The following is a 10,065-nucleotide window of genomic DNA, read 5'->3' as shown; positions in this document are numbered from 1 at the left end:
GTAGGGAAATTTCTGAGTGCAAAATCCATAGGGCAGTAATAGTTGGGGATTTCAACTACTCTAATATTAATTAGGATACAAACATTGTGAAGGCTACAGAGGGCACAAAATTTTTGAATTGCATTCAAGAGAACTTTTTCAGCCAGCATGTAACAAACCCAACGAGACAGAGTGTAGTTCTAGATTTAGTCTTTGGAAATAAACCTGGGCAAGTGGATGAAATAGCAGTGGGTGACAATTTTGGAGATAGTGACCATAATACAGTTAGATTTAGCATCAGTACGGAAAAGGACAAAGATCAAACAGGAGTCAAAGTTCTAAATTGGGGGAAGACAAATTTTACAAAGCTGACAGGTGAACTGGCGAAAGTGGACTGGATACAGCTGTTAGAAGGGAAAACTATGTCAAATCAGTGGAAGGCATTCAAAGGGGGGATTCTGCGGGCACAGTGTAGACATGTCCCCACAAAGAAAAAGCATGGTATGACCAAATCTAGAGCCCCCTGCTATCCAGAAGCATACAGGGTAAGATAAAACAGAACAAAAAAGCTTATGACAATCAAAAAAGTTTAATACTGTAGAAAGCCTAGAGGCGGACAGAAAACACAGGGGTGAAGTTAAAAAGGAAATTAAAAAAGTAAAAAAAGGGTAGGAAAAAAGATTGGCAAGTAAAATCAAAGATGTTAGACCAGTACATTTTTAAAATTCATTCATGAGATGTGGGCGTCGCTGGCTGGGCCAGCATTTATTGCCCATCCCAAACTGCCCTTGAGAAAGTGTTGGTAAGCTGTGTTCTTGAACCACTGCAGTCCGTGTGGTGTAGGTACACCCACAGTGCTGTTAGGAAGAGAGTTCCAGAATTTTGACCCAGCGACAGTGAAGGAACTGCGATATATTTCCAAGTCAGGATGGTGAACATCCAGGTGGTGTCTGCTGAGTGTTTGTGGCCAAATGCAAACTGGACATCAGTGAGCAGGTTATTGCTAAGCAAGTGCCGCTTGGCAGCACTTTTGATGATCGAGAGTAGACTGATGGGACGGTAATTGGCTGGGTTGGATTTGACCTGCTTTTTGTGTACAGGACATACCTGGGCAATTTTCCACATTGCAGGTTAGATGCCAGTGTTGTAGCTGTACTGGAACAACTTGGCTAGGAGTGCGGCAATTTTTGAAGTACAAGTTTTCAGTCCCATTGCCAGAATATTGTCAGGGCCCATAGACTTTACGGTATCCAGTGTCTTCAGCCATTTCTTGATATCACGTGGAGTGAATCGAATTGGCTGAAGATGTCATCTGCAATGCTGCGGACCTCTGGAGGAGGCCAAGTTGGATCATCCACTCAGCACTTCTGCTGAAGATTGTTGAAAATGCTTCAGCCTTATCTTTTGTACTGATGTGCTGGGCTTCCCCATCACTGAGGATGGGGATATTTGTGGACCCTCCTCCTCCAGTGAGTTGTTTAATTGTCTACCACCATTCACAACTGGATATGGCAGGACTGTGGAGCTTAGATATGATCCATTGGTTGTGGAATTGCTTAGCTCTGTCTATCACTTGCAGTTTATGCTGTTTGGCACACAAGTAGTCCTGAGCTGTAACTTTACCAGGCTGATACCTCATTTTTAAGTACATCTGCTGCAGCTCCTTGCATACCCTCCTGCACTCTTCATTGAACCAGGGTTGATCCCCTGGCTTGGTGGTAATGGTAGAGTGGGGAATATGCCAGACCATGTGGTTACAGATTCTGGTTGGGCACAACTCTACGGCTACTGATGGCCCACAGCTTCATGGATGCCCAGTCTTGAGTTGCAAGATCTGTTCGAAATCTATCCCATTTAGCATGGTAGTAGTGCCACACAGCACAATGGAGGGCATCATCAGTGTGAAGACAGGACATCATCCCCACAAGGACTGTGTGGTAGTCACTCCTACTGTTGCTGTCATGGACAGATAAATTCTGTGGCAGGAATGTTGGTGTGGATGAGGTCAAATATGTTTTTCCCTCTTGTTGGTTCCCTCACCATCTGCCCTGTAGTCCCAGTCTAGCACTTATGTCCTTTAGGGCTTGGCCAGCTCAGTCAGTAGTGGTGCTACTGAGCCACTCTTGGTGGTGGACATTGAAGTCTTCCATCCAGAGTACACTCTGTACCCGTGCCACCCTCAGTGCTTCCTCCAAGTGATGTTCAACATGGAGGAGCCCTGATTCATCAGCTGAGAGGTCAATACATGGGAATCAGCAGGAGGTTTCCTCATCCATGCTTGACCTGATGCCAGGAGACATAATGGAATCCAGAGTCAATGTTGAAGGCAACTCCCTCCCAACCGTATATACCACCATGTCGCCACCACTGCTAGTCTGTCCTGCCGGTGGGACAGACATACCCAGGAATGTTGGTGGTGGTGTCTAGGACGTTACCTGTAAGGTACAACTGAGTGGCTTGCAAGGCCATCTCAGAGGGCAGTTAAGAGTCAAACACATTGCTGTGGACCTGGAGTTACATTTAGTCCAGAATAGTTAAGGACAGCAGATTTCCTTCACTAAAGGACATTATTGAACCAGATGAGTTTTTATGACTGGCAACACTCGTTTCATGGTCATCATTAGGATTCCAATTCCAGATTTTTATTGAATTGAGCGTGGTGGTATTTGAACCCAGGTCCCCCAGAACATTACCTTGGTTGTCTGGATTACCAGTCCAGTGACAATACCGCTGCGCCACCGCTTTAAGAGGAAGAGAATAACTAAGGAAAGGGCAGGGCCTATCAGAAATGTATATGGTATCTTGAGCATGATGCTGAAGATGTGAGCAGATTTCTCAATGAGTACTTTGTTTCTGTCTTCATTAAGGATGCAGAAATTCTAGTTAAGGAGGGGGAGTATGAAATATTGGACACTGTCATGACAGTGGATCAGAGCCCCGAATAACTTATGGGCCTATTGAACTTTTTAAGAGGAACATGTGTTTTTAAAAAAGAGACATACAAACAAAAGCTGGCTGAGAATGCAAAGTAACCACTTTCTGGAAAATTCCTGTGTGGATTACACTTGATCAACTAGTCCAGAGAAAACATGGAATGTTGCACCTAAAAAGGTGTCAAGGCCTTCTTCAGAGAGAGGTACTTCAAAGGAAGAGATGCAATGCAAAAGACTGAACTTTAATCCCCTGTGGTGGCAGACGCAATGGAGACTGATTACCATATCTCAGCAGAAACCACCTCCTGTTGAGTGATATCTCAGGATGTGGAAATAGTCTGAGTTGAAAGAAAACGGAGTTTCCCTTCCAGGAATACACAAGGAAATAGGTTAAAAAGCCAGCTGCAAACCTGATCTGCATGTTCTAGTTCTGGTGTACTCATGTATGATGTGAAGGTCACAGCAGAAGAACATCAACTAGACATCCCTGCAACCTCCTGGTAAAAGTCTATCTTGCTCTCTCTCTAGCTGGAGGCAAGTCAACAAAGTCACAGTCAAAAAGGAAACAGGATTACTCCTTCAGCTAACCTGCAAAACAAAGTGTCTCCAAATCAACTGCCAAATCCAGCTGTACTAGAATCACCTAACTTAACGGCAGTAGTGTTTCATTATCTACTCCTCATGGACAAGCCAATCGTATATCTTTTTTAACTTTTATTTTTGGACTCAACTTCTCATTTCTGATCTGCATGTATGTGTGTTGCATTTATTATTTTTTCTCGGGTTTCCAGTAACTGATATATTTATTCTTTGATTTAAGAAAGCCTGGTTAAATTGGCCCCCTCTAAAACATAAACACATTTGGAATGGGAAAAGGCAACCACAAGGGAAGGGGTCCCTTTTCGATTAAACCATGTTACGACCAACAAGGTGGTTGAATCATTCCACCTCACCCAGGAGCATAACAAAATTGGGGTCCCATTCAGGATGTTAACCGTTTGGGGTATCTCGTTTAGAATCATAACAAATTGGGGGACTTCGCCCGGGGACCAGTCATAACAATAAAATAAGCATAATGAGAGCAGAAGTGCTGGAGGGGCTGACACCCTTGACGGTGGATAAGTCACCAGGGCCAGATGGATTGTATCCTAGGTTGTTAAAGAAAGCCAAGGAGGAAATAACGGATGCTCTGAGGATCAATCCTCACTAGATATAGGTGAGGTACCAGTGAATCGGAGGTCTGTGAATGTTGTACTAATATCTAAAAAGGGTGAGGGGGATAGGCCAGAAAATTATAGGTCAGTCAGTCTGACTTCAATGGTGGGCAAATTATTGGAATCAATTCTGAGACACAGGAGAAACTGTCACTTAGAAAGGCATGAATGGATCAGGGATAGTCAGCATGGTTTTGATAGGGGAAGATCGTGTCTTACTAACTTAATAGAATTTTTTGAGGAAGTAACAAAACTAGTGCAGTGGGTGTTGTCTACATGGATTTTAGTAAGGCATTTGACAAGGTCCCACATGGTAGACTGGTCATAAAAGTAAGATCCCATGGGATACAGGGGAAGGTGGTGAGTTGGATCCAAAATTGGCTCAGCGACAGGAAAGAAAGGATAATGGTCGATGGATGTTTTTGTGCACACTAAACGATCTCTGAGCATGTCATTTAGAGATGTACTAAACTCACAATGTTCCATTAACTGCTTAAAACTTGCCACATAACAAGCAATTGTCTCCCCCAGGGCTTTAGTTCCCGAGTTAAACTTGAACCTTTGCATCGTTACTGAGGGCTTTGGTTGATAATGACACTTAACGAGGTCTATCAATTCAAAAAAAGTTTTTGAATCTGGGGCACTGGGTGCTATCAAACTGTGAATCAAGCTGTATGTTTTATTTCCACATGTACTTTATAGGATAGTTCGCCTCTTCTCTTTCCCCGTAAACTCATTCACTTGGAAAAAGAATGCAAGGCATTCAATGTGACAAAACCAATCATCTATGGCTGGAACGAAAGGATCAATTCTTCTGAATTGCAGTATACTGTGAGGGAATTACTTCTTCAATTCGAACAGAACTTATACTTACAATTACTGGGCAAGGTACAGTGCCGATTGCTTTTCAACCTGATTTCTTCTGTTTAATCTTGTTTTATCCTCACCACCAGTTTGTTGGATTATGGATCCTCGTCGCTAGTTTGTTGTGAGAGGTGTCCGAGTTGGTATTATTGATAGAGTTGATCAGCAGACACTTCTTAAGTGGAAACTTTTAAATTTATATACAAAGGTACTCAGCAGCAACTACACATGCTCTTTCATTTCAAACCCTATCACTACACTACTAACTACAGAGGTAGCCTGCGCTACTCTCCTTTTGGGTACTAAAGATCATGTGATCTTCCTTAACAAGCATTATTCTTAAAGGTATATTACACAAAATAACATCATAATTACTACCTTTATATTCATGATTTGGACTGAAACGTGGGAGGCATGATTGGGAAATTCGCAGAAGGCACAAAAATTGGCCGTGTAGCTGATGGTGAGGAGGATAGCAGTCGATTCCAGAATGATGTCAATGATTTGGTTGAGTGAGTAGAGAAGTGGCAAATGGAATTCAATCCAGAAAAATGCCAGGTACTGCATTTTTTGGGGGTGGGGGGGGGTGTGGTTGGTGGTGGTGGTAGCGGGGGTGGGGGGGTCACAAACAAAGCGTGGAAATGGTCAATAAACAGGAGGATACTGAGGGGTTGAGGAAGTGAGAGGCCTTAGAGTGCATGTCCACAGGTGCCTGAAGTTGGTAAGACAGGTGGATAAGGTGGTAAAGAAAGCATATGGAATGCTTTCCTTTATTGGACGAGGTATTCAATATAAAAGCAAGGATGTAATGATGGAACTGTATAAAGTGCTGATTAGGCAACAACTGGAATTTTGTGTACTGTCCTGGTCACCACGTTACAGGAAGGACATAATTGCTCTGGAGAGAGTGCAAAGGAGATTTACAAGAATGTTGTGAGGGCTTGAAAATTGCAGCTATGAGGAGAGATTGGATAGGCTAGGGTTGTACAAAATTATGAGGGGGCTAGATAGGATAGACAGGAAAGACCTCTGTCCCCTGAGTGATCAATTAGCAGGGGGCACAGATTTAGAGTGATTGGTAGAAGGATTAGAGGGGACATGAGAAAAGCTTTTTTCACCCAGAGGGTAGTGGGCATCTGGAATTCACTGCCTGAATTGGTGGTTGAGGCTGAAACGCTGAACTCATTTAAAAGGCACCTGGATCTGCACTTGAAGTGTTGTAACCTGCAAGGTTATGGACCAGGTGCTGGAAAGTGGTATTAAAAATGAGTGGCTAGTTTCTTTTTTTTTGACTGGCTATGGACTAAAATGCCTCTTTCTGTGCTATTACTTTTCTATGGTTCCACAGTTCTATCTGCTTGCGTGTCAGAAGCCTGCACATACTCAATTCAAATTAAAATTGAAAGGGCTGGAGGTAGATACATGGGGCACGTGATTGTGGGGCAGGGTCAGGTAATCATTGGTGGATCCCTCCTCAGATGACAATGAGCACGTATATGCATGCTATAAAACAGTGTCCTGAACAATCAGGGAGTCTCTGCATCATTGCCACAATTTTCCTGTCCACCTCCATTCTGTTAGTACATTGTTCTATTTCTTGTTGCAACTCATCACCCTCAACCCCCATCAAACCTCTCCCTGCAACACTACCCGCACCACTCCCCATCATGTCCAACCCCCTTCAACTGTACTGAGGAGATGTCTGAGCCTAGACAGAGACTGAGCCATGGTTTAGTGATGCCTCCCTGCAGATTCTCCTTCAGGCCGTCAGGGAACAACACGGATGGATATCACAGAGGAGGTAAGCAATCGTGGGGCCCTCCAAACAACCTGGGTCAAGCGCAGGATAAGGGTCAATGATCTACCCTGATCCACCAGAGTAAGTGACATGGCACATGTTACCAAAGGGTCTCCTGGGGTCATCAAGTAATGTATCTTCGTGAGTGGGCAGCCAGGCCAGGCTTGTGATGGCACGATCAGCTTCAGGACTGCATTACAATTGAGGGCAAAGTGTGTGCCAGTTTGGCTTGTGTGAGTGCTTGGATCCAACATACCACTGACAGGCCATTTTGTGTGATAGGGATGCATGCAGACAAGGAGGTTAGGTGTCACTTGTCATGCCACTGAATCTGTACATTGTCATGCAGGAGAAGCAGACACAGAACTTGAAGAAGAGGGCTAGGACCGGAGGAGGAGTAACAGACCTGAAGCTGCTCACCTGTCCTCTTCCAGGGCAGGGGTAACCTGCAAAGGAAGGAAGTTTTTGTCCCTTTACAGTTCATGCCAATGGCTAGAGTTAACTGAGGTGTACATGGAGGAGCAGGCTGACAGCTGGAATCCCCAAACTGGGACATCTGCAACTTTAAGCTAGTGAGTTGAAGATGTGAAGCAGGCACAGGCAAAGGAAAGATGGAGGAACACTCACTGGAGGTAAACCAAATTGAGCAAGGTTAGCAGTTTGAGGATCATATTATTATCACAGAACAATTAGATTGCCACAAAGACTGTTATGTGGTTTCCAGGGATGGATAAGTTCACAAATAGCATAATGGTGGCATGAATCACATGAATCACATGAACCTATTAGATTTCTGAAAGGTCATACCTATTGGCCAAATCAGATGGCCAATAGAGGATCTAAATTTAACACTTATAATATGCTGTATAGATTAGTAAATATGGTAAAAGGCACACGATCTGAACTGATCTGAACATATTTAGTTTTATAGAAGATGGTACCTTTGCACAGACTCCAGCCCACCAGCCCAATGTATTTTATGGGGGTGCCCAGGGAATTCTAGGGCAGTGTTGTTTGGGGAAGATATCTGGCATAACGGGGGAAATTTTAACTCAGCTTGCAGGGTGGGAAACGCACTGGGTCAGGTGGAACACTGATTTTACACTCCTCCCAATTGGGGCAATTTTAACCTATCCTGTCAGTTGGGAAACTAACAGATTGGAGTGAAATGTTGGGTTTACACCCTGTCTGATTTTACTCTCATGATGTCAATGAATAATATTGGGAGGGATGTAAAATCAGCATTTCATCTGATCCCGTGCATTCCCCATCCAGCAAGTTTGTTTAAAATTGTTCCCTGTGGGTCTCTGCCCCAATATCATTTGTTCACAGGCTGTCCAATCCTGTGTGGTTCTGCTGGCAGTGGTTCGATCATGGCTTGTTTCTCAAGCTGGAAACTAGCTATTGTTTGTCATCCGCAATGTGATGGAAACTGAATGGGGACAAGTGCGTTTCCCTGTGGAACCCCTGGAGATTCCCTTTGGAATCCTGACACACAAATAGAGCAGAATTTAATGGGGCCTGTAAGAGTGGGAAAAGTGGCAGGCAGGGGGTCTTAATTAAGTGGGAGTTGAAATTTCAGTTTCCGATGGGTTGAGATGTAGAGTTTAAATTAACATTGCAACAACGTATCATGCCTCATGCCATCTGGTGGTGGGTTCTTATTTTCAATACATTTGCACCTCATGAATTCTCATTATCTTAAGACTTTTTCAAATTAAGTCCTACCTTCAAGACTAAGTCAATGGCACATGGGAAACTCATGGCACAGGCTTCACAGTCATTTAAAGGTGGCCTGTGCCTTTGGCTTGTCCCTTTGGATCTGAGGTGTGGTTGTTTTTGTGGAAAAATGTGACACAGTGGAGGGGAGCAGGAGACTGGCAGCTTGGACAGAGGGTGAGATGGGGCAAGGGTAAATCGGGGGTGAAAGGTGTTTAGGTGAGGGGCACCTATAGGGGGTCATCAAGGAAGGGAAATGGGTCGGATCATGGAGGAGGGCAAGAGGACCTCAATCGGCCGAGGACCTTGGGTGGAAGGTGTCATAGGTTGAACAGTTTCCAATCTGTTCTGTGAGTTAGCTCCAGGCCTGTGGGTAGTTTGCTGGAGGTGAGGTGCATTATTGCAGTGAGGAAGATGGAGAAGAATGTTGGTGCGACAATACAGCCTTGTCTGAATCCAGTCTTCAATGAGATAGGGTCTGTGCTAGTTCCGTTGATTAGGATCATGGCTTACATGTCATAGTGAAGTACGCGGAGGATGGTGACAAATTTCTGTGGGCAGCCAAATTTGAGGAAAATACTTCAGAAGCCATCATGGTTGACAGAGTCAGAGACTTCTGTGAAGTCGAGAAAGGCCATGCATAACGGTTGATGCTATCCCTTGCATTTTCTGAAGGAATTAGTTGAAGTGCTATCCACTAAAATGCCATGCAGGCTCTTTAATAAAACAAGCAATTTAAATGGCAACCAGCTGTTTAGCAATCCTCCGGGCAGCTATTCCATATGCTGGCTTCAACTCCTTTGCCAATTATTATGATATCTTTCACTAAATGTTAGCTAACCTGGCATTTTAGCTTAACATCCCCATCTTAGCAACCAATTTCCGACTATTTGGCAAAATTGCCTCCCACCCGCCCAACACCCCTGGAACTATGGGTGAGAAGGATCTTTGCCCTATTCCAGTTTATTAAAAGTATTTTATTGCAAAAAGCCAGCATTTAAAACCTGGTTCACCTTTTATTAAAATATAGAAAAATTGGTTCTGACTTGAAACAAATTTATATGCACTACTCCCACAATCCTCACGTTTCTCCCATGAGCCCATTCTACTGTCGGGTGACAATTCCATCACTTGTTACATCATCCTGGGGCTTCATGGACCCAAAGGGTTGAGAGGTTTCCAAAGGGATCATAATTCAACAAAATTTTACTGCCACAATCCTACAGTCAGGGATTTGTGTTATTTTTACTGAGCCAGAAGTGAATCTTGGAAATGGAAGACTAGGTTCACCCTCTTTAGGGAAAGGAGACGGGTCAGTGGAAAGCAAACAGTCTCTTCAGAATCAAGTGCGAATCAGAATCCACACTGATGAGCTTACAATGGATGAACGACTGAAGCCAAACCTCCATAACAAACGAGGTAACCCATCATCTGAGCCAGACAAGTCTGCAGTACTCAAAGGCACTGCTGATGATTGACCAGCCAATGTGACTCAGCTTACTGCTGGGAAATGGAGGATAGATCTGTCACGGAGGGTGGGGATATTTCTGGTTCCAGA

This window comes from Carcharodon carcharias, chromosome 10, assembly GCF_017639515.1.
Source record: "Carcharodon carcharias isolate sCarCar2 chromosome 10, sCarCar2.pri, whole genome shotgun sequence".
NCBI classification, from domain to species: domain Eukaryota; kingdom Metazoa; phylum Chordata; class Chondrichthyes; order Lamniformes; family Lamnidae; genus Carcharodon; species Carcharodon carcharias.
Note: the sequence above shows the minus strand (reverse complement) of the source record.